Raw genomic sequence first — 23,252 nt, forward strand, 5'->3', positions numbered from 1 at the left:
AGAATTAGAGTCAAAATGCTAAGAAAGGACAGGGAAAGAAACACAGTTTGCCCCCAAGATCACTGCCATCTCTGCCTTTAGCCAACCAGTGAATCCAACCAATCACAAAAGAGGAAATCCAGTAATCTTACCCTGGAGACCAGAACCAGGGAAAGAAACACACCCTGGGTCTGGGACCTGAGCCAGATAATGAAACACTTTACATCTCTAAACCCAGAGCCAAGGAAAACTTGCGGGACAGTGAAACCAATGCTAGAGAAACACACTTTATATCTAGAATCAGAGTCAGTGAAAAAAATATGCCCTGGCCCTAGAATTAGAGCCAAAAATCTAAGAAAAGCCAGTGAAAGAAACACAGTTTGGCTCTGAGATCACAGCCATCTCTGCCCCTGAGGAACTGAACTGTGAAAACAACCAATCACAGAGCAGGAAATCAGGGACCCTGACCAGGAAAACCAGGTATCCCAGAACCAGGGAAAGAAACACAGTCTAGAATGGGGATTTGAGCCACAGAAAAAACACTTTATCCCCAAAGTTAGCACCAAAAAAAACAGACCCTGACTCTGAAACCACTGCCAAGGAAACACACTTTATCCCTAGAATCCAAGCCAGTGAAAGAAATGCCCTGGCCCTAGAATTAGAGCCTAAAAACTAAGAAGGGCCAGTTAAAGAAATAAGTTTGGCTCTGACATTAAAGGCAACTCTGCCCCTGACCAACCAGTGAAACCAACCAATCACAGAGCAGAATATCAGAAAGCCCTGCGCTGGATACCAGAACCAGGTTTAGATACAACCTGGGTCTGGGACCTGCGCCACTAAAAGAAACAGTTTATTCCTAAAGACAGAATAAAAGAAGCATGTCCTGACCCTGACACCAGTGCCAAGGAAACCCACTTTGTCCCGAGAATCACAGCCAGTGAAAGAAATGTACACTGGCCCCAGAATTAGAGCCAAAAGGCTAAGAAAGGCCAGTGATGCAAACCCAGTTTGTCCCTGAGATCACACCCATCTCTGCCTCTAAGGAACTGACCAGTGAAATCAACCAATCACAGAGCAGGAAATCAGGCACCCTGAAACTGCATTCCAGAACAAGGGAAAGATACACAGCCTGCATCTGAGACCTGAGCCTCAGAAATTAACACTTTATCCCTAAAGCCAGCACCGAAGAAATACAGCCCTGACTGTGAAAGCAGACCCAAAGATACACCTTTGTCCCTAGAATCAGAACCAGTGAAAGGAAAATGCCATATCCTCACAATTAGAGCAGAAATGCTAACAAAGGCCAGGGAAAGAAACACAGTTTGGCTATGAGATCACAGCCATCTCTGCCTTTAGCCAACCAGTGAAAAAAACCAATCACGGAAGAGGAAATTAAGTGACCTCACCATGGAGACCAGAACCAGGGAAAGAAACACACCCTGGATCTGAGACCTGAGCCAGAGGAGGAAACAATTCATCCCTAAACCCAGAGCCACAGAAACATGTCCTGACTGGGAAACCACTGCCAAAGAAACACACTTTGTCCTTAGAATCTCAGCCAGTGAAAGAAATGTGCCCTGGCCCCAGAATTAGAGCCAAAATGCTGAGAATGGCCAGTGAAAAAAACACAATTTGGCTCTGAGAGCACAACCATCTCTCCCTCTGACTAACCAGTGAAACCAACCAATCACAGAGCAGGAAATCATGTAACCTGACCCTGCGTTCCAGAGCCAGGAAAACACACACACACACACACACACACACACACACACACACACACACACACACACACACACACACACACACACACACCCTGGATCTGGGACCTGAGCCAGACAAAAAACACTTTCTCCCTCAATGCAGCACCAAAGAAGCATGCCCTGACTCTGACACTGGTGCCACAGAAACACACTTTGTCCCTAGAATCACAGCCAGTGAATGAAATCTGCCCTGGCCCTAGAAGTAGAGCCCAAAATCTAAGAAAAGGCCAGGGAAAGAAACATAGTTTGGCTCTGAGATCACAGCCATCTCTGCCCCTGAGGAACTGAACTGTGAAATCAACCAATCACAGAGCAGGAAATCAGGGAACCTGACTAGGTAAACCAGGTATCCCAGAACCAGGGAAAGAAACACAGCCTAGAATGGGGATTTGAGCCACAGAAAAAAACACTTTATCTCCAAAGCCAGCACAAAAGGAACAGTCCCTGACTCTGAAACCACTGCTAAAGAAACACACTTTATCCCTAGAATCCAAGCCAGTGAAAGAAATGCCCTGGCCCTAGAATTAGAGCCTAAAAGCTAAGAAAGGACAGTGAAAGAAATAAAGTTTGGCTCTGAGATCAAAAGCAACTCTGCCCCTGACCAACCAGTGCAACCAACCAATCACAGAGTAGATTATCAGACCTGACCCTGGATACCAGAACCAGGTTAAGAATCACACCCTTTGTCTGGGACCTGCACCACTAAAAGAAACAGTTTATTCCTAAAGACAGAATAAAAGAAGAATGCCCTGACTCTGACACCAGTGTCAAGGAAACACACTTTGTCCCTAGAATCACAGCCAGTGAAAGAAAAGTGCCCTGGCCCCAAAATTAGAGCCAAAAGGCTAAGAAAGGCCAGTGAAGGAAATTCAGTTTTGTTCTGAGATCACAACCATCTCTGCCTCTAAGGAACTGACCTGTGAAACCAACCAATCACATAGGAGAAAATCAGTCATCCTGAAACTGCCTCCCAGAACAAGGGAAAGAAACACAGCCTGCATCGTGGACCTGAGCCTCAGAAAGAAACACTTTATCCCTGAAGAAAGCACCAAAGAAATACAGCCCTGACTGTGAAACAAGACCCAAAGATACACTTTTGTCCCTAGAATCAGAACCAGTGAAAGAAAAATGGCCTGGCCTCAGAATTTGAGCCAAAATGCTAAGAAAGCCCAGGGAAAGAAACACAGTTTGGCTCTGAGATCACAGCCATCTCTGCCTTTAGCCAACCAGTGAAACCAACCAATCACAGAAGAGGAAATTAAGTGACCTCACCATGGAGACCAGAACCAGGGAAAGAAACACACCCTGGATCTGAGACCTGAGCCAGCGAAAGAAACAATTCATCCCTAAGCCCAGAGCCACAGATACATGTCCTGACTGGGAAACCACTGCCAAAGAAACACACTTTGTCCCTAGAATCACAGTCAGTGAAAGAAATGTGCCATGACATCAGAATTAGAGCCAAAAATCTGAGAAAGGCCAGTGAAAGAAACACAGTTTGGCTCTGAAATCACAGCCATCTCTGCCCTCAGCCAACCAGTGAAACCAACCAATCACACAAGAGGAAATCAAGTAAGCTCACCCTGGAGACCAGAACCAGCGAAACAAGCACACCCTGGGTCTGGGACCTGAGCCAGAGAAGGAAACACTTTACATCTCTAAACCCAGAGCCAAGGAAAACTTGCGGGACAGTGAAACCAATGCTAGAGAAACACACTTTATATCTAGAATCAGAGTCAGTGAAAAAAATATGCCCTGGCCCTAGAATTAGAGCCAAAAATCTAAGAAAAGCCAGTGAAAGAAACACAGTTTGGCTCTGAGATCACAGCCATCTCTGCCCCTGAGGAACTGACCTGTGAAATCAACCAATCACAGAGCAGGAAATCAGGGATCCTGACCAGGGAAATCAGGTATCCCAGAACCAGGGAAAGAAACACAGTCTGGAATGGGCTTTTGAGCCACAGAAAAAAACACTTTATCCCCAAAGCCAGCACCAAAGAAACTGTCCCTGACTCTGAAACCACTGCCAAGGAAACACACTTTATCCCTAGAATGACAGCTAGTGAAAGAAATGCCCTGGCCCCAGACTTAGAGCCTAAAAGCTAAGAAAGGCCAGTGAAAGAAATAAACTTTGGCTCTGAGATCAAAGGCAACTCTGCCCCTGACCAACCAGTGAAACGAACCAATCACAGAGCAGACTATCAGACACCTGACCCTGGATACCAGAACAAGGTTAAGGATCACACCCTTTGTCTGGGACCTGCGCCACTAAAAGAAACAGTTCATTTCTGTAGCCAGAATAAAAGAAGCATGCCCTGACTCTGACACCAGTGCTAAGGAAACACACTTTGTCCCTAGAATCACAGTCAGTGAAAGAGATGGGCCCTGGCCCCAGAATTAGAGCCAAAAGGCTAAGAAAGGCCAGTGAAGGAAACCCACTTTGGCTCTGAGATCACAGCCATCTCTGCCTCTAAGGAACTGACCTGTGAAACCAATCAATTACATAGCAGGAAATCAGGCACCCTTAAACTGCATTCCAGAACAAGGGAAAGAAACACAGCCTGCATCTGGGACCTGAGCCTCAGAAAGAAACACTTTATCTCTAAAGCCAGCACTGAAGAAATACAGCCCTGACTGTGAAACGAGACCAAAGATACACTTTTGTCCCTGAGTCAGAACCAGTGAAAGGAAAATGCCATGGCCTCACAATTAGAGCCAAAATGCTAAGAAAGCCCAGGGAAAGAAACACAGTTTGGCTCTGAGATCACAGCCATCTCTGCCTTGAGCCAACCAGTGAAACCAACCAATCACAGAAGAGGAAGTTAAGTGACCTCAACATGGAGACCAGAACCAGGGAAAGAAACACACCCTGGATCTGAGACCTGAGCCAGCGAAAGAAACAATTCATCCCTAAACCCAGAGCCACAGAACCATGTCCTGACTGGGAAACCACTGCCAACGAAACACACTTTGTCCCTAGAATCACAGTCAGTGAAAGAAATGTGCCCTGGCCCCAGAATTTGAGCCAAAAATCTGAGAAAGGCCAGTGAAAGAAACACAGTTTGGCTCTGAGAGCACAGCCATTTCTCCCTCTGGCTAACCAGTGAAATGAACCAATCACAGAGCAGGAAATCATGTAACCTGACCCTGCATTCCAGAGACAGGGAAAAAAAAAACCACTCACACACACCCTGGATCTGGGACCTGAGCCAGACAAAGAAACACTGTCTCCTGCTTGGTGGTGGTGGTACACACCTCTAATCCCAGCACTCTGAAGGCAGATCCAGGGGGATCTCTGTTTGTTTGAGGCCCTCCTGGACTACCAAGTGAGCCCCAGGAAAGGCTCAAAGCTACACAGAGAATGCCTATCTCGAAAAACCAAAAGAGAGAGAGAGAGAGAGAGAGAGAGAGAGAGAGAGAGAGAGAGAGAGAGAGAGAGAGAGAGAGAGAGAGAGAGAATTTTTCCCTCAATGCAGCACCAAAGAACCATGCCCTGACTCTGACACTAGTGCCAAAGAATCACACTCTGTCCCTAGAATCAGAACCAGTGAAAGCAAACTGCCATGGCATCACAATTAGAGCCAAAATGCTAAGAAAGCCCAGGGAAAGAAACACAGTTTGGCTCTGAGATCACAGCCATCTCTGCTTTTAGCCAACCAGTGAAACCAACCAATCACAGAAGAGGAAATTAAGTGACCTCACCATAGAGACCAGAACCAGGGAAAGAAACACACCCTGGATCTGAGACCTGAGCCAGAGAAGGAAACACATTATCCCTAAAGCCAGAGCCACAGAACCATGTCCTGACTCTGAAAACAGAACCAAAGAAATACAATTTGTGCCTAAATCATAGCCAGTAAAAGAAGCATGCCTTGGACTCAGAATTAGATCCAAAAAGCTAAGAAAGGCCAGGGAAAGAAACACAGTTTGGTTCTGAGATCACAGCCATTTCTGACTTTATCCAATCAGTAAAATCAACCAATCACAGAGCAGGAAATCAAGTCACCTGACACAATTGCCAGGAACCAGGGAAAGCAACACACCCTGGACCTGGGACATGAGCCAGAGTAAGAAACACTCTATCCCTAAACCCAGAGCCAAAGAAATATGCCCTAATTCTGAAACCACTGTCAAGGTAACACACTTTGTCCCTAGAATCAGAGCCATTGGGGTGGGGGCAGAAGAATTGGGCTGGCCTTAGAATTGGAGCCAAAAAGCTAAGAAAGGCCAGGGAAAGAAAAACAGTTTGGCTCTGAGATCACAGCCATCAATACCTATAAGGAACTGACCTGTGAAAATAACCAACCACAGAGCAGGAAATCAGGGACCCTGATCCTTCATCCCAGTACCAGGGAAAGACACAGCCGGGATTGGGGACTTGAGCCACACCAAAAAACACTTTATCCCTAAAGCCAGCACCAAAGAAACATGCCCTGACTCTGACACCAGTGCCAAAGAAACACACTTTGTCCCTAGAATCTCAGCCAGTGAAAGAAATGTGCCCTGGCCCCAGAATTAGAGCCAAAAAGCTGAGAAAGGCCAGTGAAAGAAACACAGTTTGGCTCTGAGAGCACAGCCATCTCTCCCTCTGACTTAACCAGTAAATCCAACCAATCACAGAGCAGGAAATCCCGTAACCTAACCCTGCATCCCAGAACTAGGAGAAAGCAAACAAACAAACAAAAAACACCCTTGATCTGGGACCCTAGCCAGAGAAAGAAACACTTGCTCCCTCAATGTAGCACCAAAGATACCTGCCCTGACTGTGAAACCAGACCCAAAGAAACACACTTTGTCCCTAGAATCACAGCCAGTGAAAGAAATGTGCCCTGACTTCAGAATTAGAGCCAAAAATCTAAGAAAGGCCCGTGAAGGAAACACAGTTTGGCTCTGAGATCACAGCCATCTCTGCCTTCAGCCAACCAGTGAAACCAACCAATCACACAAGAGGAAATCAAGTAAGCTCACCCTAGAGACCAGAACCAGGTTAAAAATCACACCCTGGGTCTGGGACCTGAGCCAGAGAAGGAAACACTTTACATCTCTAAACCCAGAGCCAAGGAAAACTTGCGGGACAGTGAAACCAGTGCTAGAGAAATACAGTTTATATCTAGAATCAGAGTCAGTGAAAAAATATGCCCTGGCCCTAGAATTAGAGCCAAAAATCTAAGAAAAGCCAGTGAAAGAAACACAATTTGGCTCTGAGATCACAGCCATCTCTGCCCCTGAGGAACTGAACTGTGAAAACAACCAATCACAGAGCAGGAAATCAGGGACCCTGACCAGGAAAACCAGGTATCCCAGAACCAGGGAAAGAAACACAGTCTAGAATGGGGATTTGAGCCACAGAAAAAACACTTTATCCCCAAAGTTAGCACCAAAAAAAACAGACCCTGACTCTGAAACCACTGCCAAGGAAACACACTTTATCCCTAGAATCCAAGCCAGTGAAAGAAATGCCCTGGCCCTAGAATTAGAGCCAAAAATCTAAGAAAAGCCAGTGAAAGAAACACAGTTTGGCTCTGAGATCACAGCCATCTCTGCCCCTGAGGAACTGACCTGTGAAATCAACCAACCACAGAGCAGGAAATCAGGGACCCTGACCAGGGAAATCAGGTATCCCAGAACCAGGGAAAGAAACACAGCCTAGAATGGGGATTTGAGCCACAGGAAAAAACACTTTATCCGCAAAGCCAGCACAAAAGAAACAGTCCCTGTCTTTGAAACCACTGCCAAGGAAACACACTTTATCCCTAGAATCCAAGCCAGTGAAAGAAATGCCCTGGCCCTAGAATTAGAGCCTAAAAGCTAAGAAAGGACAGTGAAAGAAATAAAGTTTGGCTCTGAGATCAAAAGCAACTCTGCCCCTGACCAACCAGTGCAACCAACCAATCAAAGAGCAGAATATTAGACAGTCTGACCCTGGATACCAGAACCACATTAAGAAATACACCCTGGGTCTGGGACCTGCACCACTAGTAGAAACAGTTTATTCCTAAAGACAGAATAAAAGAAGCATGCCCTGACTCTGACACCAGTGCCCAGGAAACACACTGTGTCCCTAGAATCACAGCCAGTGAAAGAGATGTGCCCTGGCCCCAGAATTAGAGCCAAAAGGCTAAGAAAGTCCAGTAAAGGAAACTCAGTTTTGCTCTGAGATCACAACCATCTGTGCTTCTAAGGAACTGACCTGTGAAACCAACCAATCACAGAGCAGGAAATCAGTCATCCTGAAACTGCATTCCCGAACAAGGGAAAGAAACACAGCCTGCATCGTGGACCTGAGCCTCAGAAATTAACACTTTATCCCTAAAGCCAGCACCAAAGAAATACAGCCCTGACTGTGAAACAAGACCCAAAGATACACTTTTGTCCCTAGAATCAGAACCAGTGAAAATAAAATGCCATGGCCTCAGAATTAGAGCCAAAATATTAGGAAAGGCCAGAAAAAGAAACACAGTTTGGCTCTGAGAGCACAGCCATCTCTGCCTTTAGCCAACCAGTGAAACCAACCAATCACAGAAGAGGAAATTAAGTGACCTCACCATGGAGACCAGAACCAGGGAAAGAAACACACCCTGGATCTGAGACCTGAGCCAGCGAAAGAAACAATTCATCCCTAAGCCCAGAGCCACAGATACATGTCCTGACTGGGAAACCACTGCCAAAGAAACACACTTTGTCCCTAGAATCACAGTCAGTGAAAGAAATGTGCCCTGGCCCCATGTAAGAGCCAAAAAGTTGAGAAAGGCCAGGGAAGGAAACACAGTTTGGCTCTGAGAGCACAGCCATCTCTCCCTCTGACTAACCAGTGAAACCAACCAATCACAGAGCAGGAAATCATGTAACCTGACCCTTCATCTCAGAGCCAGAAAAAAAAAAAACCCACTCAAACACACACCCTGGATCTGGGACCTGAGCCAGACAAAGAAACAATTTTCCCCCTGGGCAGTGGTGGTGCACACCTCTAATCCCAGCACTCCGAATGCAGATCCAAGGGGATATCTGTGTGTTCAAGGCAAGCCTGAACTACCAAGTGAGCCCCAGGAAAGGTGCAAAGCTACACAGAGAAACCCTGTCTCAAAAAACCAAAAAAAGAAAAAAAAAAGAAAAGAAACACTTTTTCCCTCAATATAGCACCAAAGAAGCATGCCCTGACTCTGACACTGGTGCCAAAGAAACACACTTTGTCCCTAGAATCACAGCCAGTGAAAGAAAAGTGCCCTGCGGTAGAATTGGAATTGAAGGCTAAGAAAGGCCAGTGAAGGAAACACAGTTTGGCTCTCAGATCACAGCCATCTCTGCCTCTAAGGAACTGACCTGTGAAACCAGCCAATCACAGAGCAGGAAATCAGGCACCCTGAAACTGCCTCCCAGAACAAGGGAAAGATACACAGCCTGCATCTGGGACCTGAGCCTCAGAAAGAAACACTTTATCTCTAAAGCCAGCACCAAAGAAACATGCTCTGACTGTGAAAACAGACCCAAAGATACACCTTTGTGCCTAGAATCAGAACCAGTGAAAGGAAAATGGACTGGCCTCAGAATTAGAGCCAAAATATTAGGAAAGGCCAGGGAAAGAAACACAGTTTGGCTCTGAGAGCACAGCCATCTCTGCCTTTAGCCAACCAGTGAAACCAACCAATCACAGAAGAGGAAATTAAGTGACCTCACCATGGAGACCAGAACCAGGGAAAGAAACACACCCTGGATCTGAGGCCTGAGCCAGCGAAAGAAACAATTCATCCCTAAGCCCTGAGCCACAGAAACATGTCCTGACTGGGAAACCACTGCCAAAGAAACCCAGTTTGTCCTTAGAATCTCAGCCAGTGAAAGAAATGTGCCCTGGCCCCTGAATTAGAGCCAAAAAGCTGAGAAAGGCCAGTGAAAGAAACACAGTTTGGCTCTGAGAGCACAGCCATCTCTCCCTCTGACTAACCAGTGAAACCAACCAATCACAGAGCAGGAAATCATGTAACCTGACCCTGCGTTCCAGATCCAGGAGAACACACACACACACACACACACACACACACACACACACACACACACACACACACAAACACAAACCCTGGATCTGGGACCTGAGCCAGACAAAGAAACACTGTATGCCTCATTGCAGCACCAAAGAAGCATGCCCTGACTCTGACACCAGTGACAAGGAAACACACTTTGTCCTTCGAATCACAGCCAGTGAAAGAAATCTGCCCTGCCTTAGAATTAGAATCAAAAGGCTAAGAAAGGCCAGTGAAAGAAACCCAGTTTTGCTCTGAGATCACAGCCATCTCTGCCTCTAAGGAACTGACCTGTGAAACCAACCAATTACAGATTTGAAAATCAGGCATCCTGAAACTACATCCCAGAACCAGGGTAATAAACATACCCTGGCCCTGAGACCTGAGCCAGAGAAAGAAACAGTTTATCCATATATGCAGCACTGTAGATGTAACCAACCGTTTTATTAAATAAGAAACGCAGAGCCGATTTAGAGAAGAAAGCCAAGAGGTCAGAGCTAAAAGCCTTACTCTTTTTGTTTTAGGGATCCTCTTTAGTCAAGAGAGCTCTCCGAAAAGGAGGTATTTTTTGCGTGTTTGTTTTTATAGTTTTTTTGTTTTGTCTTTTTATTGGTTGTAAACCCAAACATGTAACTGTCTTGTTATTGTTTCTTTGTAGAGACTTTTAGTTTTTTTATGGTTGGGATTGAGATTAAAGGCATGTGTCTTTAATGTTGGCTGTATTTTTTTACATACAGAGATCTACCTAGCTCTGTCTACCAAGTGCTGGGATTAAAGGCGTGCGCCACCACCAAATGTAGATGTAACCAACCGTCTTATTAAATAAGAAACACAGAGCCGATTCAGAGAAGAAAGCCAAGAGGTCAGAGCTAAAAGCCTTACCCTTCCGGCTTTAGGGATCCTCTTTAGCCAAGAGAGCTCTCCGAAAAGGAGCTACTTTTTGTATGTTTGTTTTTATAGTCTTTCTGTTCTGCCTTCTCATTGGTTGTAAACCCAAACACATGACTGCCTTGTCACTGCCTATCTATACAGACCTCCAGGTCTTCTATGGTTGGTATTGAGATTAAAGGCGTGTGTCTCCAATGCTGGCTGTATCCTTTTACACACAGAGATCTACCTAGCTCTGTCTACCAAGTGCTGGGATCAAAGGCGTGCGCCACCACCGCCATGCTCTTGCTATGGCTCTAATAGCTCTGACCCCTGGGCAACTTTATTTATTAACATACAATTAAAATCACATTTTAGTACAAATAAAATACCACCATACAGCACCAAAGACACATGCCCTGAATCTGAAACCAGTTCCAAAAACACACACTTTGTCCCTAGAATCAGAGCCATTCAAAGAAATATGTCCTGTCCTTAGAATTATAGTGAAAAAACTACGAAAGCCCAGGGAAAGAATCACAGTTTGTCTCTGAGATCACAGCCTTCTCTGCTCCTAACCCACAAAAATAACCAATTCCTGAACAGAGATGTAACCAATCCCTGGACAGAAAATATTCTCAGTTGAGAAACTCCGCCCCCCAGAGATCCTATAAACCACCCTCTCTGTTCAGTTTGTGGCTGTTCTTTCCCATCCTGGTAGAGGCAGACATCTCTTGACTCCTTCCCAAATTAATCTCTTTTTCAAAATTTTTCGGTTTGACGATCTTCATTTGCCAGGGCAGAGATTAACCTTGCTAAATGTCCCTCAGAGTGGACTGAGCAGAAAAAAAACTTTGTAGAGATGTTCCCTTAGGTGGGCTGAGCGAGGTGGAGCAGACTCGGAGCTGGAGGAGATTGCTACATTTCTGCTGGGGTTTCCCCTTTAGTAGAGTGAAGCCAAAGAAGCAGTATCTTGGACCATAGAAGAAGCAGAGCTCTGCTAGGAAGCCCCCTTTAAGTGGGGGCTGAGCCATGCTCAGCTGTAGTGGCTCTCCAGGAGAGGAGCAGGATTGCTAGCTACATCCTGTGTGGAGACCATTCCCCACAGCACCCCAACTCAAGGTATTGCCTGGCTTCAGAACAGTCAGGATGCCTTCCCCTCCAGGGCTGAGTGGACAGCTCAGCTGCCTGAGCTGTCTGAGCAGCTCAAGGTGTCGCCTGACTCCCTCACCAGTCAGGATACCCTTCCCCCAGAGTTGCAACACTCCCATAGAATCAATATTACCACTTTAAATTTCCTTATCTTCTATTGGTATGGAAGAAAGTATTCTAAAATGAATGTTAATCTTTCAAGACTCTTACTTTCATAGCAGTTAAGTTAAATTATAATATATTTAGGATTAGAGTATTTGATGTCTCAAAAAATGTCAGTTTCTCTTTTCTCCTCATCCTTTAAATCCATCCATATGGTGGCAAGTGCAGGGATGAGCAGTGATGTGCAGACTAGAATCTCAACACCTGCAGAACTGGAAACATCTGCGCATCATTTCTCTCTTCTACCTGGAATGTCACAGCAGGTACAGCAAGGTACAGCACCACATGGCTCTCAAAGCAGTCTTGGACAGGAATGGAAGTGTTCCAAAACCAATGGAATAAAAATAAATAAAATCACCACTTTAACTTTTGTAGCCAGAACAGAAACCCTGATATAGGCACAAACGTGGCCTTGAGGCTGGAATGTGGCCCTTATTGGCCTGTGCTGCTTAAATCCATATGCAATTTCGCCACCTGGTGGCTACTGGGTATTATTTCATTGAGTTGCTCTATACATTTTGCTCTGAGAACTGTAGCTGTACTTAAAATATTCTGTGAGGGCACAAAGCCTCTGAGTGAAATGTTAAGTGAGGCGTTTAAAGTCAATCATATCCTTCCTCATATCTTACAGAGTTTCTTGAGGGTCAAAAATGGTACTTGTAATTGATGATTGAAATTGTTTATTTGTGGTGTTTGTGGAATGGCTCAGCTGTACGTCCATGGCCAAAGAAATTGTCTGTTAGGAGCAAAACCAACATGGTCTCACTCAGTGCCAATGATACTCATCCAATAGCCTGACCATGAACACAATTCAGCCTCAGCTCTAAGACAGTCTTGTAGAATTTTCAAGACACAAGAAGCCATACTGTGCATTTTTTTGTCAGTTTAAATTCTGACTACTGCTAAGAAATTCTGACCCCAACAACTACACATAGCAAGATTATTATTTCATACAGAGATTGATGAGATTGATTACACCCTAAATAGAATAAAACCTATGCATAGGGACTTTCTGAATGGCAGAATATTAACCTTCCCCAAACAGTAATGAATGAGTTGGAGATGTATGTTGGTAATGAAGCATTTGCCAAGCAAGCACTATGGGCTGGGCCAATAGTCAGCACTATACACACACACACACACACACACACACACACACACACACACACACACACACACACACGATCTGAATTCTACCACATTAAGGGAATGAAACTTCCATACTTGTTATTGGAAATATTATTATATTATTATATTTTTCTCTGAAATAATGATAAAAAAATAAGCAAACACCCCCTTCTAACTTCTAGTAAATATACTTCTAGTAAATAAGCACTGTGACCAAAGGAAATTGAAGCGCTAAATGTCTTCACAGATGTGTTCCCTGCAACATATGTTTCCATAAGATTCAGTCATTCCTATCTGACAGTCACTTTTCGGACAAAGTGCTGCAAAGTCCACACTTCCCAAGTTTGCTTTATCTCCTCACAGAGACAGTCTAGGGGAATCGGTGTGCATTAGGCAGAGGGTTAGGACAGAGAGGCTAAATCAATGCCAGAGGAAAAGGGCAATCACTCATCATGGGAAATCACTCAATTTTCAAGAGGGGTGAGTATGTGTGTGTGTGTGTGTGTGTGTGTGTGTGTGTGTGTGTGTGTGCGCGCGTGTGTCTGTCTGTCTGTCTGTCTGTCTGCCTGTCTGTCTTGCTGACTGGCTTGTAATATGGTTATTCCACACACTAGAATTCTAAAACCTCCAAGGTACTGTCCATCCAGCTGATGGATCTCCAGCTATAAAGCCTGGCTTTGGGCCCAAATGCTCGCCTGCATTAAAAAAAAATCAATCTATGTAAAACAAGCAAATTAATTTATTTAGAATTTTGGCCAAAGCTGAGGAGAAAGAAATTCTCAATTTCTCTGCTAGCTTAGTGTTACAACTTACAGAAAAGATTAAGCCATAGCTGGTTTACCATACCGTAGTGGTAAACCATACCACTACACCTCAGTGGTAGAGTGCTTACCTAGTAGGTGCGAGACCCTAAATTAAATACCATACTTAAAAAGTGTTTTTAAGATGCAGCAAAAATCAGGAACTATGCAAGTGAAGATTTAGCCATAGGCCATAGGCTTCCAGTTACCTAAAGGGGAAAATATGTCTTTCTCCTAGTGCCAAATACCAGAGCTCTTCTACAGAGACCTTTTTCACCCCTAACCTGGCATTTCCGGGGAGGTTCTCAGTTGAAAACCATGGCTTCAATCTTAGCGTATTCTTGGCTCCCTGGACAGTGGCAGGACAGACCTACCCAGGCCAGTGTGGACGTTCCGATTTGTGTTCTGTTGTCCTGGCTTTGCTTTGTTTGTTTTGTGTGTATCTGTGTACTTGGGGCTGGGTTTCATTTGTTTTGTAATGTGTCTGGGGAGAGATCTGGCAGGGAGCCAGTGGAAGTCTATGATTAATGAAATGTGTCCTGGCCATTTTCAGGTTGGTGGGAGGGTTTCGAGAGCGGGTGTAACTGTGGGCTGCCCCCTTCCAGAAAACTGTAGGACATCCAATAAAGATCAGCTGCAATTGCATTTCTGATTCCCTGTCCTTGAGTTAAAAAAATGATTTGGTGGCGCACGCCTTTAATCCCAGCACTTGGGAGGCGGAGCCAGGCGGATCTCTGTGAGTTCGAGGCCAGCCTGGTCTATAAAGCGAGGTCCAGGACAGGCACCAAAACTACAGAGAGAAACCCTGTCTTGAAAAAACCAAAAAAAAAAAAAAAAAAAAAAGGATTCTATCTTCTTTTTTTTTTTTGGTTTTTCGAGACGGGTTTCTCTGTGTAGCTTTGCGCCTTTTCCTGGAACTCACTTGGTAGCCCAGGCTGGCCTCGAACTCACAGAGATCCGCCTGGCTCTGCCTCCCGAGTGCTGGGATTAAAGGCGTGCGCCACCACCGCCCAGCCACAATTCTTTTTTTTTTTCCCCTGAGATAGGGTTTCTCTGTTTAGTTTTGGTGCCTGTCCTGGATCTCACTCTATAGACCAGGCTGGCCTTTAACTCAGAGCCTGGCTCTGCCTCCCATTGCTGGGATTAAAGGCGTGCATCACCGCTGCCCGGCAGGAAAAATAAAGGTAGCTGGAGGGACAGCTGTGGGTGCTGGGAACCAAACTCTTTATATTTTTGGTTGTGAGCCTAGCCTTTAACAGCTGAGCTATCCTTCCAGCCCCAGACAATTCTTGAAGGCATACATACATGTGGCCAATAGACATATGAAGAATTACCCCTAAATGATACTGATTTATATCTCCTTGGGGCACTGGTTAATTATGAAACTCAGTTAAATTTATTATCACTGCTAATGCTGATTTACTTTTATAGTTTTCTTGCTTTTGTTTGTTTGAGAGAGCTTGCTATTTGGTTCTGGTTGGCCTGGAACTTGCTATGTTCCCCTGGCTGTTCCGGAACTCATGAACCTATTGCCTCAGCATCATGAGTGCTGGAACTGGGGGTCAGGAGGTGTTATCACACCAGGCTATAGTAAGTTCTGATTATGAGCACTCCTTCTGATGTTCATTTTCCTTTGATAAGCAAAGACATCGGTGGCAAGATCATTGATCCTTTAACTAGAAGTTGTTGAACTGCTTTTCTCCTGTGTTCCCCTGCTTGCCCTAAGGGGCAGCTTGATGCCTTAGGCCTGGTAGACTCCTTATATACCAGTATTGCTATTTTGAATACTCTGCAGACGCACTGAGGAAACTACACAATTACTCTAGGTGCTTGCTCTGGCTTCTGAAGGTGTACCGTCAGCCAAGACAGGTTTTGTATGGGGGTGGACCTTTTGCCATCACAAGGGTCAGCCTGTGACATGGTGGGTGACCTCCCATGATGAGTGATCTCCCTTTTCCTCTGGTACCAATTTAGTCTCTCTGTGCTAGTTCTCTGCCTAATGCACACCTAGTTCACAGACTATATGAGAAGATAAAGCTAACTCGTGAGAATTTGCTTTTTCTTTCTTTCTTTCCTCCCCCCCCCCCCCCCCCCCCCCGAGGCAGGGGTTTTCTGTGTAGCTTTGGTACCTGTCCTGGATTTTGCTTTAGACCAGGCTGGCCTCGAACTCACAGAGATCCGCCTGGCTCTGCCTCTCGAGTGCTGGGATTAAAGGCCTGCACCATCACTGCCTGGCTTCTTTCTTCTTTTTAATCTGAATTTTTTTTTCATTTTACATACCGATCACAGTTCCCTCTCCCTTCCCTTCTCCTGCTCCCCACCACACACCTTCCCCCCACCCCCCACCCCCATCCACTCCTCAGAGAGCACGAGGCCTGGCAGTGAACTCTATCTAGATGGCTCAGGATTATTTCAACCTTGTCAGCAAGAAGCACTCCCCCTGGTGGCCTAGCTAGGGACTGCTGGGACTAGTGTTAAAGACACAAGGTATCAGGACAGGACCCTTTACTCTGCAAGTGGTGCTGCTTTTGTTTATGCCTAGGAAGCAAGGAATTCCTTAGCCCTTTGAAGCAGCTTGCATTGCAGCTTTTCAGCAGGCCTATGACGACATCGGCCAGTGTTGCAGTTTGAGGTTTGGGGTGTCTAAGGTTTGACAGCTCTCTGAAACGCTTCTAGCAACCAGCACCTTCGGTTTTGCTCTGGCTCGTTACAGCCTTCTACCTGTCTTCAGCCTCAGCTCCCCAGCCTCCCGACTTCCATAACCCGCTTCTTCCTGCCGTTTTGAACTTTTAAGCTGCTTCTCCTTTACCCGTCATGCAGCCTGGCCACTTCTGTAACTTGTGAGGCCTGCTAACCTCACAAGCCTGCATCTCCAGCTAGCAAGCAGCGGGCCACCTTGCCACTCTGACAGCAGCAGCTTCTGGCGAGCTCTTCCTGAGGCTGCTGTCTGCTGCTTCTTTCCTGTTATCAGTGCAGAGTCCAGCTTTTCTTTGGGCCACCAGCTCACAAATGATGACACCATGGACACTTCTTTAATTATGAAAGCTTGGCCTTAGCTTAGGCTTTTTTTCTAACTAGTTCTTATAACTTAACCCATATTTCTAACTTACATTCTGCCACATGACTTGTCTCTCTCTTCCATACTGCATGTCCTGCTTTCCTGCTTCCTCCAACTCTGGCTGGGGACTCTGCCTTTCTTCTTCCCAGAGTTCTCTCTCTGCCCGGAAGTCTTGCCTATACCTCCTGCCTAGCTTTTGGCCATTCGGATTTTTAATTACACCAGTCACAGCAATACATCTTCATACAGTGTGCAAATACCCCACAACACCACATTACTATAAGCAGAATACAAATAACCCCTTGGGAAAAGCTTTTTATTAGCTCTAATCTTACAACACCAGGGGAAGCAGGTCAGGAGACTGTCTCCAAGCTGACTCATCAGGAGAACCAAAAAGTTTGCTTATATGGTCCAAAGAGGGATGATTTCTCCACTCATCGCAAACTACACACTCAAATGAAGATTTTGTTTTGTTGTTTTGTATCTATGTGTTGAAATGGCTATCATCACAAAGATGAGAGGTCAGAGTTGTAGCACAATGGCAGAGTGCTTGTCCAGCATGTCAAGATCCCTGGTTTAACCAATACTGCAAACAGGGCTGCTGAGCTGGCTCAGTGACTAAAGGTATCTAGCACCAAGCCTGATGGCCTGAGTTCAATCCTCAGGACCCACATGGTGGAAAGAGAACCAACTCCTGCAAGATGTATTCTGGCCTCTACATGGCTGCTATGGCACACATTATCCATGCCCAAACACATATATGCACACACTAAATAAAAGATGCGGAGAAGGGGAACATATATTTTTTTAATTTTATTAGTGAGAATGTAAATTTGTAGTGTCATTATGGAAAACTACATACACTTCCTAAAAATGAAAAAGAGAACCATATAACACTTCCAACCTAAATGTGGTGTAAAGGATCACAGCAAGGACTTTCCACTGTTAGCTAAGTGTTCTACCACTGACTGCAACCCAACTCCACTTTTTCTACATTCTAATTTGAAATAAGTATATGCAAGAGATACATTCATCCCTATATCCATTGCTGTATTATTGACAATAACCACATTAGCCGACTAGTTTCCAATAACAGATGGAAAAAGAAAATGGGGCACATCTCCAAAATAAAACACTTTTTTCCTTATAAAAATTTCTCTCCCTTTCAGCAATACAGATGAAACCCGCATGAAATATGACAAGTCTTTAAAGAACAACAAATACTGGATTAGGAGAAGAGCCTCAGTAGTTAATAACACTTGCTGCTCTTTAGAAGATCAGAGTTCAGTTTCCAGCACCCATATCAGATGGCTCACAACCACCTATAACTCCAGCTCCAGGGGATCCAATACCCTCTTCTGGCCTCTATAGGCATCTGCATACATCACACACACACACACACACACACACACACACACACACACACACACACACATCTTTAAAAGTAGAGAGAAAGTAACAAATATTGCATATTTGAGGAATCTAAAAATTACTATGTTCTTGGAAACAGATGAAGAATGGTGGTGACATTTATTCATAAAAAATAAATAAAAGCAGCCGGGTGGTGGTGGTGGTGGTGGCGGTGGTGGTGCACACCTTTAATCCCAGCATGCAGGAGGCAGAGGCAGGCAGATCTCTGTGAGTTCGAGGCCAGCCTGGGCTACAGAGTGAGTTCCAGGAAAGGCGCCAAAGCTACACAGAGAAACCCTGTCCCCAAAACCCAAAACAAACAAATAAATAAATAAATGAAAACAAACAAACAAAAAACCAAAAGTCTTTGCTGGACAGTGATAAAAATAGAAGATGACAGTGAAAATGTGGGAAGCCTCAGATATAGGAGGAATAAGTTTTGAGACCTATTGCTTAGCATGGAAACTATACTTAAAAACATATTATGTATTTCAAAATTGCTAGCAGTACATTACAAATCTCCCTACCACAAAAACAGTATTCTAGGTGATTGTCATATTAATTAGTTTGACTTATTATTCAAAGCTATATGCATAAATCCAAATGTCACTTTCAACCAATTATTGTGTGGTTTGTTGATAAAATAATACAACTAAAATCAACAAGATATTTTCTATGCAGTATGTAAAAAAATTAAAATAAAAGCAAGCAAGCATAAAAAACAAAACCAAAAAAAAATCATTAACAAAGGTGCAGACTTTTTCTGAGAACTTCAATCTGTATTTTAGTAAGTCATGCAGATTCAGACACAGAAGTTTGAGAATCACTGGTTTAGATTGCCTGCTATCCAGTTGCTTCTCTGGATAACAGCAGCAGGTTTTGGTGATTCCACATCACTAGAAGATTGCTTGCTGGTAGGCGCACAGTTCCTTGCTATGAATTAAGCTTCCAACACCAAATAATTGGTACACAAGTATTCCTGCAGGCGAGGTGGTGAGCCCTGCATCAATGTCCTCTTATGAAATTACAGGCTCCATGAGTAAATGGAGCACTTGTCCTGGGTTAAGACTCATTCTCCAAGAGGGTCCTACTCCCACATGGGAAATGATCTGACCACCAATTAACTACTTTGGGCCTTAAGTGGTACTTAGTCCTCTAACAAGTGGCACCTAGAGATAACACCAGGAAGAAACTTGCCGGGAGGAATATTCTGTGCATTTTACCCTCCAATGCTTCCTCCCTCTTTCCCTTGACCTTCCTTTCCTTCCATCTTCGTGTGTGTGTGTGTGTGTGTGTGTGTGTGTGTGTGTGTGTGTGTGTGTGTGTGTGTGTGTGTGTGTGTCCCCGCACGCGTTTGAGACTGAGACAGGGTCTTGCTACGGAGCCCTCACTAGTACTCTCTATGTAGCAAAGGATGATCCCCCACCCTTGGGAATCTTCCTAAGTCAGCCTTCCAAGTAACGGGGCTTATCTTCAAAACCTTTCTTTTAAACTTTGTGTATATGTGTGTGGAAGAGGGCACTTGGTGTCCGCGGTAAGTCTCTGTCTTTCTTCCTTTTTTCTTTTTCTTTTTTTTTTTTTTTTTTTTGCGGTAGGTTTTGCTAACAGAAGATAGATCACCCTCTGAAGTTTCTCAGTGCCTGAGCTCCAAATCAGATGGCAACTACCAGGCTGTAAACAGCCAGAATAAAGAGCCGCAAAAGTGGTACTCGGAACAGGTTTGGCACTCAGAAACTTCACACCAGTGGGAATCTGAAACGAAAAGCCTAGGACATTGCACGAAATTCATCCCAACGGGATCCCCGGAGTGTGGATCCGAGCCTGAAAAATTCCTTCCCCAGAATCTCACGTTCCTTCAACAGTTTGTGCCCTCCTCCCACTAAAAAACCCCACAAAACCCTTAAAACTCGGTATCCAAGCACCGGAAACAGCGATACCTCCTGAGGGGACGTCATCAATAGTCGCCGAGTTAGACCCAGCGCTTACTTCCTCTCGTGGTCTCTCTTCAATTTGGTTCCCCTCTGTATGCGCCCCTATAGCTGGACTCAGCAGCGATGGCACTTGCCGCACTGACCCCATCCCTCCCGAAAGGCTTAAGGGAAGATCGCCACTAATTAGAAGTATGCTTCAGACACAGCATGAAGGAGCCACCTCCCGGTTCTCCAACCATCCCGAGCTAGGGTTTGACCCCAGGAGCTCCTGAACGTTAGCGAGTCAATTCGTTCTTGCACCCCAGGTGTCTTTTATGCTAAAACAAAATGCTGGGCCTGCCCCTTTTCCACTCTTGAACCTTTCCCCCAATTTGTGTTCTAGGTTGATTTGGAAGCTTATCAATCATTCTTACGTAAGAATTAATTTTCTCAGTTTATTGTGATTTATTTAAGCTGCTGGACTAATCCTGACCTCCAATGTGCCATTTCTGATGTGTTCATCTTGAATCTGTAACTTTCTACTCTGTTTTCCATTTTTGTGTCTCATACCTAACTCTCCCTGTATGCCTGAAGCACAGGGCCTTTTTGAAACCACAATTTCTAGGTTGGACTCTCCACTCATTTTTTTGATCAAAATCATGATATCTTGAGCAAAAAATTGAAGCATGCTATTCCATTGCTTCCTGTTCTGGAGCATGGTGATACTAACAATGCATACCTCCAACGCACTAATGAAAAGAAAAGCAATATACTGAACTAGAAGTTACAATTCATGAAATTGACAGTATCTTCTGTCAGAATACGCTGTTGGAATAAATAATCAATGGTAACAGCTAGATCTGGAGTTGTAGACGATAATAGAACAGTGCTTACACATTCATTTTTTTCATTTATCCCTAATAACATTTCGGTAGTTGTTAAATATACTCTTCCCACCTCTCCTTTATGTTCGGTGGTAGTTTAAAGTCAGCTAGACCTCCTGTGTCACCCCACCCACCTACCCCCTGCCCTGCCCCATGTCAAATATTGGGACTTCTCAAAGGCTTGGTCTTTGCACTACAGTAATATATCTTGTTATCCACAGAATGGTTTGCCAGTGTTAATCTTACTTTATTTTTACTTAGACTCCACAAATCTCTGATCTTAACATACTCAGTTAAGAAAAAGACAAAATGCTTCAAGATTGTTTTATAAAAGCAGGTGTGATTATCCAAAGTGAATATACTGGATAACTTCCCCTTCCAGTAGTCCCACAACTGTCCACTTCTGTTCATTTTGTGGTCTCTGGATCCAAAAAAAGACCACTCAGCAGCAGCAAAAATAAAAACCCTCCCTACTAATCTATCTTATACAAACCACTTGCCACCTTGTTAATTTTAGTCCACTCTTTTTATTAACTCAGCTTCCTAATTATCTGGTTTCCCTATTGCCTCATAAGAAATAAGTCTAAAACACAGTGCTGTAAAACCTCCTACTTGTTTGGGACTCAGAGTCTGGGCTTCTAGAGTTGAGACAGAGCTCGTTGTGGTCGTGCGTTACTTCAACCCCTGCACTTGAGAGGCAGAGGCAAAAGGATATCTGTGAGTTAGAGACCCACCTGGTCTCCATAGACAAGTCCAGGTCATTCAGGACTACATAGTGGGACTCTGTCTCAAAGGAAAAAGGAGCTGACACAAGAGACAACATTTACAGGGACCTCCTGCAAAGTGAAACAAGTGAAACAAGCCAGGCTTTTGGAGAACTGCAAATACTTCATGTTCTCACCTTTGTGTAATCTACATCCATTACAGTCACAGACAGAAAAAAGAGTGGGGGTGAGTGGGGAGATGGTGGCCAAAATAGGAAAAGTTTCAATTAGATAGGAGGAATAATTTTTTAAATGTTTATCATTTATTTATTTCGTGTATGAGTGTTTGACTGCCTATACATCAGTGCACCCTGCGTGTACCTGGTACCGGAAGAGAGCATCGGATTCCCTGGAACTGGAATTACAGTCAGTTGGGAGCTGCCTTGCGGGTGCTGGGAATTGAACCTGGGGCCTCTGCAAGAGCAGCCAGTGCTCTCAACTGCTGAGCTCTCTCTCCAGTTGTAGGGGAATGATTTTTGAGATCTCTCTTCAGAATGATCACTATGGTAATAAAAGGGTATTGGTGTAGGGAAAAGGGGCTGGCTAAAGAAACCCACCCTGATTTTGATAATTAAGGTCTCAAGGGGTGAAAAGTGCTATGTGGTAAAATAAAGTCAAGTAAAGTGAAAAAGAAAAATGTGGAAAAAAGTCCTCTGGATCCAACACATGACTTTATCCAAGGCTCTTTGTCACATGGCACAGAAACTGTGGCTTAAAGATGGTATGAAGAAAACCAGAACAGTCAAAAATTACTTTAACAACTGTAATTACTATGTGTCTTAAGAAACAAGAATCACAAAAATGATTTGGGATAAAAAAAAGAAAGGAAGAAAGAAAGAAAGAAAGAAAGGAAGGAAGGAAGGAAGGAAGGAAGGAAGGAAGGAAGGAAGGAAGGAAGAAAGAAAGAAAGAAAGAAAGAAAGAAAGAAAGAAAGAAAGAAAGAAAGAAAGAAAGAAAGAAAGAAAGAAAGAAACCCACCCTGACCCTGGAGCTCAGAACTACGGAAAGATGGCTCAGATCAGGGCAGAAAGAAACAGTTTGGCTCAGTCAGATCAGAGCCATCCCTGCCCCTGGCCAACTGACTTGTGAAACCAACCAATCACAGAGTAGCACCCTGGCCCTGGGGCCCAGAATCAGGTAAAGAAACACAGCCTGGGTTTGGGACCTGAGCCAGAGAAATGAACACTTTATCCCCAAACCCAGAACCAAGGAAACACGCCCTGACTCTGAAACTAGTACCAAAGTAACACTCTTGGTCCCTAGAATCAGAGTCAGTGAAAGAAACACAATTTGGCTCTGAAATTAGGGCCATCTCTGCCCCTAGCTCACAAAACTGACTAGTCCCTGGGCAGAAAAAAAACTA

The 23,252-nt window shown here is 44.5% G+C and overlaps 1 long non-coding RNA gene across 13 annotated transcripts in view; it reads right to left on the reverse strand.

The window, feature by feature from the left end:
• The window catches only part of LOC128109290 (uncharacterized), a 104,953-nt gene that overhangs the window by 38,255 nt on the left and 43,446 nt on the right, over positions 1 to 23,252 (reverse strand). The window contains exon 8 of one of the 13 annotated variants that reach the window (XR_008217797.1): positions 12,038 to 12,237. The exons of the other annotated variants lie outside the window; for them this stretch is intronic. This is a non-coding gene — a long non-coding RNA (uncharacterized LOC128109290). Of the gene's footprint in view, positions 1 to 12,037; positions 12,238 to 23,252 lie in introns of those variants that run through there. 13 annotated transcript variants of the gene reach the window in all.

Source organism: Peromyscus californicus, unplaced genomic scaffold (genome assembly GCF_007827085.1).
Source record: "Peromyscus californicus insignis strain IS unplaced genomic scaffold, ASM782708v3 Scaffold_10__1_contigs__length_136768540, whole genome shotgun sequence".
Lineage (NCBI taxonomy): Eukaryota > Metazoa > Chordata > Mammalia > Rodentia > Cricetidae > Peromyscus > Peromyscus californicus.